This window comes from Coenobita brevimanus, chromosome 104 (genome assembly GCF_032717465.1).
Source record: "Coenobita brevimanus isolate Jiangsu-jjx chromosome 104, ASM3271746v2, whole genome shotgun sequence".
Classification (NCBI taxonomy): domain Eukaryota; kingdom Metazoa; phylum Arthropoda; class Malacostraca; order Decapoda; family Coenobitidae; genus Coenobita; species Coenobita brevimanus.
This window is the reverse complement of record NC_137057.1, coordinates 30,288,177-30,297,954: the sequence shown is the minus strand read 5'-3', so window position 1 is coordinate 30,297,954 and position 9,778 is coordinate 30,288,177.

Here is a 9,778-nt window from a genome sequence, read left to right as displayed (position 1 = left end):
TTGCAACAGTGCGGCAAAGAGACAGAGGTTGAAGGGAGCCAGTAAGAGGTGGAGAGGTGATAGGACGAAAGGCCTTTGACTCCACCCTATTAAGAAGAGCTGTATGTGGGGAGCGTCCCCACACATGAGAGTTGTACTCTACACAGGGGCGAATAAAACCCGTGTATAAAGTCAACAACTGTCCAGGGGTAAAGAAGGTAAGGAGTCGGCTTAGCACACCTAATCTCTTGGAAGCAGATTTTACAAGAGATACAATATGATCTTTCCAAGATAAGTCCCGAGTGAATGAAACCCCAAGCATGTTCAAGGATGATGCAGGATTGAGCTGGATATTATTAAACATTAGTGGGTACTCCTGTGGAAAACTGTTTTGGGTTGATAGGTGTAAAAACGGAGTTTTTGATGCATTAAAAACACCCCAGTCAGAGATACGAGCCAAGTCAGACATTAGGTGTGTCATAGCCTCATCCCTTGTTTGCTGAAGTAACTGCTGAGATGGACGTTGCGGAAACCGAATGGAAAGGTGCGGGGTGGAATCATCAGATGTCTGATTTAGTATGGGGGTTTGTGGAGACGATATAACCTCCCAAATTCCAACAGTCTCTCCTTAAATTGAATAAAATCGTCTGGAAGGAGGAAGAATAAGGAGCCGGAAGCCCACGACCTCAATTAATGGTGTACAAGAATGACCCGGAATGAGAGCAGGACCAAAAATTCCACTTAATCTCCAGAATCGCTTTTATCTTAAAGCAGTGTAAGGAAATTACTTTTGTCCCTTCTGACTGCAAGATGATCCCACTTTTCTAAATATACTCTTACGGCGGTAGACAGATTATAATATTCTAAGAATGGTGAGACTGGATTAGTCGAAATAAAAGGACACGACGTTAATTTTAACCGTGGCATCTGAATTCATCGTTGTCATCATCATCATCAATATATTTGTCATCGCCATGCCCATCATTATATCATCATCATCATCTCCAGTTCCTTTGCCATCATCATGCGCATTACTATCATCATCACCATCATCATGTCTTCATCTCTCTCATCATCCTCATCCCATTTCTTCCTCTTATAAATAGAGAGGGTATAATAAAAACACAAGATCCAGGGAAATACAGAAATTAAAGAATATCATCAGAGTACCCGGCCTAAATGAGTCACAAGTTCTGGATACTTATACGAAGCCGAAGTTGATTTTCCAGAACGTTAGAAACTCAGTGCTTTAGGACGACTAACATTAACCTGTCTACTAAGGCTAGCGCATGGCTATCTTAATGACATTTGTGTGTGTGTGTGTGTGTGTGTGTGTGTGTGTGTGTGTGTGTGTGTGTGTGTGTGTGTGTGTGTGTGTGTGTGTGTGTGTACGAAAATAACACCGAGTACTAAAATATTCCACGGAAGATAAACGTTGGTATCTATGTATCTATCTACCTATCAATCAATCAATCTATCTGTATGTACGTACACATGTATGTATACAATCTTAATAACTGCAGGGGTTGAGAGAAGCTAAAAACACAAAAAATCAAACTGAGGCGCACGCTATAGTAAGGGCACAAGCGCCACCGCACCCAAATCCGACTTGCCAGTACTACATTTTTCCTTAGGGTTTCCTCTATCCAACAGTAGGTCATATATGCCCTTCTGATTATTTTTCTTATGGTCTAGTGAGCCCTGAAACACCCGCGATTTTTCAGCTGTATACACCCTAATACAGCTCTGCCAGAACGCGCCGGAGTAAGGGCACAAGCACCACTTTCCCTTTAAATTAGGAGTACTTTGGTGTGCGGAGGGCGGTACACTCAGTACTCACCCAGTGCCATGCCACGCACCACGCTGGTGGATCTCAGCAGCCAATGAAAATTCGGTTTGACGGAGCGAACATTGTTATTGGGTGACTGATGCCACCATCCAGTATAAAAGCAATCAAAACACCAGTCAGACCAGTCTCTTCCCCGCGCCTTTTTTTAAGAGAACACTTCGGATGCTTCATTATTTTTGTTGATTTTGCGAGTGTTACCGTTGTGTTGTTGTACTGTGGTAGCCATGGGTGATAAGAGTGATAACAGTGAGCACCAGGAGGCTGTTGTTAGTGAAAATGAGTCTGTTGTTTGTAAGAATTGTGAGTGTATTGAGCTGGGACCTTCCCGTGGCCGTAAACGCAAACCAAAGCCAGACATGTGGTGAAAAAACTTCGTAATGAAGGTAAGGCTTACACCAGCCATATGACTAAGAAACTGGTGGAAGCACGAAAGATAGGACCTCCATGTGCTAATGGTTGTTTCAATAAAGTGGCTAGGAAGCGAATAGTCGGCAGGGTTGGTGAGCACTGCATTAGTGTTACACTCCCCTTCCTTTGTCTGTCTGTCTGTCTGTCTGTGTCTCCTCACTCACCTGTCTGTCTGTTTGTCTCTCTCTCTCTCTCTCTCTCTCTCTCTCTCTCTCTCTCTCTTCCTATTTTATTTATGCCCGCCACCCTATAATGCCTATTATAACTTTTTTATTATTATGACATTGCGGTATTATTCTGAGCAATGTTGAAAGATTTTTTAATTATTATTATTATTTACCATTATTATATGAATGATTATCATGTGTGTGCTACTATTATGGCATTATTATAACATCTATTCTGATGTGTTGTAATGTCAGTGGTTAGGAGATGGGAAAAAATGATTTCATCAGTAAAAGAGATATAATTGTGCAAAGTATCATAGCCACATTACCTGACGTTTTATGCTGTAGCAAAGGCATAAAGCATAATAAATATATAATTTTGGGGTACGTATTAGAGGGATAAATTTTCTTTAAATTGGTGCAAAGTAGATTGAATTCGTATGGTTAGTTTGGAAGATCTTGCTGTTTCAAAAATGCGTTTTTCTCGTTTTTAAAAAAATGGCGCTTGTGCCCTTACTACAGCGTGTGCCTCAATTTTACAATATGAGTGATAAACACTGCTGAATTAAAGAAAACAGAGAAGGGGGGAAAATTTTTTCGAGCACATGCCAAATGATACACACGAAAATAATAATACCACGAAGGTTACAAGAAACATAAGCGAAAAATGTTGACCGGAAATTTTCCTCAAACATTTCCTTGCAGAATTCACGAAGTAAATTCATTGCCAAAGTTGAGAAGATTGCACTGGGAGCGGGGGAAAGAGGTGTGCAATAAATAGCAACGTGGGTGGCGAAGTGATGAATACTACGAAAGGGACGGATATGATTTAACAGTGTGGGCGTAATTGTTGTCCCTTTTGAACATGTAACTTTTCACATCCTTTCATCATAATACAAGAACAATCCGAGAGTGCAAACCTCCGCCAAGGCTGAACAATGCCCCATTTGTATCTTGTAATTTTTGTACAAACATTGTAGTCATTTTTTATCGGATTAGAAGCAAAAAAGTTGAAATTGCAACAACCCCGCCATGTTAATGAATCCTTTTAAATATTTCTGGATCCGGATGATGATCCGCATCACCACCAAAATCGAATGGATTGTTCCCTGGGCCATACACTATCCCTCCAAATAATTTCACAAAAATCAGTTCATAACTTTTTCAGTAATCCTGACAGCAGACAAACAGACAAACAAACCAACGCTGGCAAAAACATAACCTCCATGGCGGAGGCAAAACTGAAATATCAACTAGAAAGCTCTCAGAGAGCGCATACCTCTACGAATGAAACAGTCATTAAAAAGGATTCGAATCCAGACCCATGAATATAGGATGCTGATCCTGATCCGACAAAAAATTTAATCACTTTCCATGTTTCCACAAAATTTCATTGAAATTCACTGAAAATCTTTGGAGATATTGGGCGGAATACTCCGGATCCGAATGCGGATCCGCCCCCAAATCTAATCATTTCTTCCTAGGCCCATGGCCTACCCTTCCACAAAATTTCATCAAAATCCTTCATAACTCTTTGAGTAATCCTTCTAACAGACAGACATACAGACAAACCAACCAACGCGGGGTAAAAGAATTACCCCCTTTGGCGGAGGTAACGATAGTGACCAATAGGAGTAAAATTACTGATACTGTGTGTGTGTGTGTGTGTGTGTGTGTGTGTGTGTGTGTGTGTGTGTGTATTACAGAAGATAACCAGAGGAAGGAGAAACAATTACACTATAAAGCGTTCAGAGAGCGCATACCTACGCCAATGCCATTTCCATTATAACGGACAGAATCCGAATCCGTAGATATAGGATTTGGATCCGGATCCAGATCCGCCGCAAAATTTAATCAAATCTTTCCTGGTTCATGGCCCACCATTCCACAAAATTTCATTGAAATTCATTGAGAAATTTAGAAGATATAGTGCGGAATACTCCGGATCCGTACCTGGATCGGCCCCCAGATTTTCAAATTCTCCTTGGACCATAGCCTACCCTTCCAAAAAATTTAATCAAAACTAGTTCATAACTTTTGGGGTAAACCCGGATCCCTACCAGTAGGTATAGGATCCCGATCCAGATCCGGATTCGCCCCCAAATTTAATAAATTCTTTCATGGCCCATGGCTCACCTTTCCAAAAAAATTCTTTGAAATTCATCGAGAACTTTTGGAGATATTGTGCGAGATACTCCGAATCCTAATCCGGATCCGCCCCCAAATGTAATTATTTATCCCTTGGCCCAAGGCCCACCCAACCACAAAATTTTATCAAAATCCGTTCATAATATTTTTCAGCAATCCTGTTAACTGTCAAACAGACAGACAGACAGACAAACAAACAAACACATCGACGCGGGGTAAAACATAACCTCCTTGGCCGAGGTAAAAAAAAAAAAAAAATACATCAAAATATAGATTTATAAAAGGGTACATTTATAGTACTGACTTAATAACCGTCTCATGGTAAGGATAACGCTGCTATTTTGTTTAAAGTAATAGGGAGCGATTTTATACAACTGGGAGAGTATTATAATACTCTGGGTTTTATTACGGTCACCATTACCCTCTTCCTGTTTGATACAACTCTTCTATCCTATTACAACTAACGCCAGACGATCCAAGTAAACTGAGAGTGAATTAGAAGACCAGATTATTTTCATGTCATATATCAATGAAAAACGAAGTATACTGACGAAAACGACGATTGTTAATAAATGTCCTCCCTGGTTCGAAATGGAAAAATAACAGAAATATGAAAATCAGTGGGAGTCCATACTTAAGAGACAGAAAAAGCTGATACTGTGTCTTGGGTAAAAAAAAAAAAAAAGTTTCAAGTCTTGATTAGATGCAAATGGGTTTCCAGTGAAGTTGTGATGCTTTGGAATATTTGCGTGGATTGAGGGAGGGGAAAGAAGAGTAGGAGAGGGGTGGAGAGAGGGAGAAGGAGAGTAGAAAGGAGAAGGATGGAGAGGCAGGCAGGAGGAGGAGGAGGATACGGAAGAAGAGGAGAGATAGAAGTATATGTTGGATAAGGAAAAGAAAATCAAGAAAAAAAGGAAGGAGGGAAGGAAAAGAGACAGAAGTATGTATCATGTAGAAGGAAAATAAAGACCAAGGAAGGAAGAAAGTAAATAACAGGAAAAGATAAGAATTTATCATATGTAGAAAAGAAAAATTGAAGATCAAGGAAACAAGGAAATAGACAAAGAAGCAAAGAACGAGGACATGAAATGAGGAAGAAATGAAGAAAGAAAGGAAGGAAGAATGGAAGAAATTAAAAGGAATAAGTGTGGAAGAAAGAAATGATACAAGGAATATATAAACTATAATATGAAGTTACTAGGGCAGCCAAAGGAAGTAATGGGATCTAGGAAGGAAAAATTAGGAGAAGAAGAGTAAGGTAGAGAATGCCAAGATAAATAGGTCAGTAAATGCTTTGCAAGAGGAGCAAAACAAGGAAACATTTGAGAGTAGTTTAAGTTTGATCCGCTGCCTTATGTACTAGATTGTGGGAGAGATAAAGCGGTGTGTGTGTGTGTGTGTGTGTGTGTGTGTGTGTGTGTGTGTGTGTGTGTGTGTGTGTGTGTGTGTGTGTGTGTGTGTGTGTGTGTGTGTGTGTGTGTGTGTGAAGCATGCATACCGGGTACGTATTTATCCATGTTTGCTGTGTACGTGTCTTTCTCTATGTATAATCAGTGTACGTGTATTTTCTTCCGCATCCCTTACACTCAACGCACATTTCTCCTCAGGAGGTTTCATCTCTCTCCTAACTAACCAACTCTGGCAATCTTACAGCCCCACTACTGCCTTGCAATGAGTGTCGGGCCCTAATATTTGCTTCTCACATGCAGAGATTGGGTGTGTGATTGTGTGCCTTTCTTGGCAACTTCTTCAGGACGATGTGAGTTTGTCATTTCCTTTCCCTTTTCTTTTTTTTTTTTTTTTTTCTTTCTTTTCCTTTTTTTTTTTTTTTTTTTTTTTACTGCTGGCAATCTTATATTGTTGTTCTGAGGTTACGTGGTTTTATAATTGTAGTGCTAGTTTTAGTGTTGATGATGATGGTTTTCGTACTATGACGGTGGTAGTAGTAGTAGTAGTAGTAGTAGTAGTAGTAGTAGCAGTAGTAATAGTAGTAGTAGTAGTACTAGTAGTAGTAGTTGTAGTAGTAGTAGTAGTAATAGCAACAAAAGTAGCAAAAATAATAATAATAGTTACTAGAATGGCACTCAGTACAGCACATACCACCGCCAACGCCTTATCTCGCAATATTAAGAAAAGCGAAAAAATTAAAAAAAAATCCTGGATCCGCATCTTTATCCGGATCCGCACCAAAATTTAATGGAATATATCCTGGGCCAAGGCCCATTCTTCAACCAAGTTTCGTGGAAATCCGTCCAGTAGTTTTCGTGTAATCTTGCTTACAAACCAACCAGCCAACCAACAAACAAACGGACAGGGGTGAAAACATATCCTCCTTGGCGGAGGTAGTAATCATAATAATAATAATAAATAATAATAATGATAATAATAATAAGAGTAATAATAATGATAATAAATAAATGATTAAATAAATATAACAACAACAATAGTAATAATAATAAGCATAATAATAATAATAATAATAATAATTATTATTATTATTATTATTATTATTATTATTATTATTATTATAATAATAATAAATGATTAAATGAATACAACAAAAGCAACAACAACAACGATAAACAACAACAACGACAACAACAACAACGACAACAACAACAACGACAACAACAACAACAACAATAATAATAATAATAATAATAATAAAAATAATAACAATAATAATAATGCTTGTAACTGTAAAAGACGAAACACTCTTCCTGGTCATCAGAATATTCGACATATAAATATACTTTAGCATTCCTGAGCATACACAGACATAAACATTCCACATTAATACTGTACGTGGACATAAAAGCTTCTGATATACACAAATATACCCGTCTAGCAACAAACTCTCATCCCTTTTCTGTCCAACTCTCTAATGTAAGAGTTAACTGTTACTCCTAGTCCTTCATTTATAACAAGTTAACTCTGGAACTGTCTCCCTCTGTCTGTGTTTCCTACTTCCTATGATCTCCAGTCTTTCAAACGCAGTGTGTCCAGGCATCTCAAAAAGAACGGATCTTGAATTTGGCTCTCTTATATATTATTTTTTATTTTTTCTTGGATGGGACAGTTTGCTTGATCCTGGCCTTTGGTTCCGTCTTCCTTGCATGAAAAAAAAAAATAATAATAATAATAATAATAACAGTCGAGAACAAACGATTTCACATTTGACCTATTTCCACTTACTAACTCCTGAAACCTTCGAGAAAAAAATATACAGGACATAGTTATGGTTACATTAATCCATATATTGTCCACTGAACCATTCGACACAAAAATACCCAACATACTCGATCATACACGAATACACATATATGCTGGATTTGGGTTAGACTTTCCAAAAGCGACCGCACCAGTTGACGGGTAATTTCCCAGATGGATAGTTGCTGTCAGGCTGTTTTATGTTGTGCTGGCAGGTCATCTCCTGTCCTGTCTCTCTATACCTTGATCAATGTTTAGTCTCTGTCTTTGTCTCTCTGTCTCTGTTTCTGGTGGATAATTGCTGTCAGAGTTTTATGTTGATATGCCAGGTCATATCCAGTCGCCCCCCCCCCTCTCTCTCTCTCTCTCTCTCTCTCTCTCTCTTATGATAAATGTTTGCTGTTTAGGCCTTGTTTGTGTGTGTATGTGTGTGTGTGTGTGTGTGTGTGTGTGTGTGTGTGTGTGTGTGTGTGTGTGTGTGTGTGTGTGTGTGTAAGAAAGACATGGCAAATACAAAACGACAAAAAAAAAAAAAGCATTCCCACATCCTCTCTCTTAACCGTATACAAGTATGTACTGGTATGTGTGCATGTATATATATACATTCTATGCATATATGTGTGTAAATGGATATCACTGAGTATAAATGCATAAGCTTGTATTTGTGTGTGAAAGATATAACAAACAACAGCAGTAAGAAAACATACACTCTTTCCTAAGCCCTCTCTCACAATAATACAATATAGCCTATGTATATGTATATGTATATATATCAGAATATATATCCACCGCACGTGAATGTATATACGAGTATTTGCAGGGTCATATATGAATCAGTATATGAATGAGAAAGACACAGCAAACACACTCAGTAAATATCATACACCTCGACCCCCTCTGCCTGTCAAAATTTTCTATATGTGTAGTGTGTATATGTAGCTTTGTGCACGTTTAATGTGTATGTATGTATGTACGTATGGATTTATGAATGAATATGAGTGAGAAAGACACAGCAAACACACGAGACAATAAAAATCATTCACTTCTACCTCCACCGCCTGTCACGACTATGTATAGGTGTAGTGTGTAAATGCAACTGTGTATGTATATATGTATATATGTATGCATATGAGTGAGAAAGACACTCAGACCGCAGCAAACATACAAGTGATAGGAAAACTCCGTCATTGCGATCCACACCGGCTCTCACAACTATGCAAGCGTTCAGTCAATAGCAGGAGAACGACCCTGACCATTTTTACCTCCTGGTGATGGGGTAGGAAGTGTTTGAAGATGAAGGGAGGGAAGGCAAAAGTCTCACTGTTACAGGAGGAAGAGAGGGAAGAGGAAGGAAGCAAGGAAATAGTGGAAGACAGGGAGGGATATTGGCCTTACTCTGACCCCGATAGCAAGGAGGGAAAAGTTGTATATCGGATTTGCTGCTGACAGGCTGGGTAGCTGGAAACCCGCGTATGGAGGACCTGAAAAACCTTTGATGGGGGGTGCAAAAGGGATGCGATATATTCTCTGTCAGTGATGGTTCTAAATGCATTTGGACCTATCTAAAAACAAATGCCAGTTGTCTGACATTATTACTACATTCACGTTACTCTAACTTGGCCTAAAAATTGCCATCTCTTCATCTTGAATGCTGTGTTGTAAGAGTACATTAACGCTTGGTTACGATGTTAGTCACAAAGAAGCGTTATTGGTAGGATGTACAGCAGTAGCATTATCTTTTTTCTGCCATTGAGTTACGTGAAATAAGCTGCAAAGGAAGAAAATCTGGGCTGAGTTAAAGTGTACTGAGTATAGTAAGAAAATGATAGACATACGGCATAACACTTAAGATTTTAGTATTGAAAAAGCTTTGACGGGTGATGCAGAAGGCAGGTGATATATTCTCTGTCAGTGGAGGTTCTAAATGCATTTAAGTTCTCTAGAGCTTTTCACGAATAGGTTGAGATTGTCAGTGCATAGATTAAGAGAGTTATTTCAATTTCATATATCTTTTTGA